The sequence below is a fragment of the Myotis brandtii genome, unplaced genomic scaffold (assembly GCF_000412655.1).
Source record: "Myotis brandtii unplaced genomic scaffold, ASM41265v1 scaffold165, whole genome shotgun sequence".
NCBI lineage: Eukaryota > Metazoa > Chordata > Mammalia > Chiroptera > Vespertilionidae > Myotis > Myotis brandtii.
The window spans coordinates 1776390-1777410 of NW_005356042.1; positions in this window are offsets into that span (position 1 = coordinate 1776390).

Consider the following 1021-nt stretch of genomic DNA (forward strand, 5'->3'; position numbering starts at 1 on the left):
GGCGCGGGGTGGGCTGTGCTCCCGCCGGGTTGTGTCGTTTGCCGATGTCCTCACACCCACGCTCCAGTTTAAGAAGCGTAGGGTCACTTTGTAGCCTGGGGTTTGAACTGCCAGCCAAGGTTTCCTTACAGGTTACAAACAGATGCCCCTATATGTAAAGAGCTCTTACAAATTAAGAAGAAAACAAACGTCACCCATCAAAAAAATATAGGCAAACGATATGAACAGGCACTCATAAAGAAAATGGGTAATACGGTCAATAATGATATTGAAATTTAATCAAAGAAATGCAAAATTGTACTTAAATTATTTTCACCCACTGGCCTGGCGGGGTTGGTTAGTTGGTTAGAACATCCTCTGGATATACCAAGGTTGTGCGGGCGGGTTCCATCCCATCAGGGCACATACAAGAATCAAACGGTGCGTGCATACTAGTAATAACAAATCGATTTCTCTCTCTCTCTCTCTCTCTCTCTCTCTCTCCTTTCCTCTCTCTAAAATCAATTTAAAAATTGTAAACTATTAAAATATATAAAATAAGTAAATTATTTTTACCTATTAAACTGGCAAAAAGTTGGGAAGGGATTTGGGAGGATTGAGTGAAAAAGGTGAAGGGATTAAGAAGTACAAATTGGTAGTTACAAAAGTGTCATGAGAATGTAAAGTACAGCATAGGGATTATAGTCAATACTAGGGGCCCAGTGTCCCTCAGCCCAGCCTGCCCCCTCTCACATACTGGGAGCCCTCAGGGGATGTCCTAGTGATGGCTTAGGCCTGCTCCCTGCTCCCCTTGGGGATAGGGCCCAAGCCGCAGTCTGGCCTCCCTTTCTGGGAGGTGAACGGGCTGATCAGAGGAAGGCACCAGCCCCATCACCCCGCTGCTGCAGCCACTGCCAGTCACCGTAGTCAGCAAGGGTTTTTCATCAACATGGACTCCAGTCCCTTCACCATGAAAAAATGACAACTTTCTTTAGGCATTTTCAAGATGTGTCTTTCATATAATAATAATTTCTTTATTATT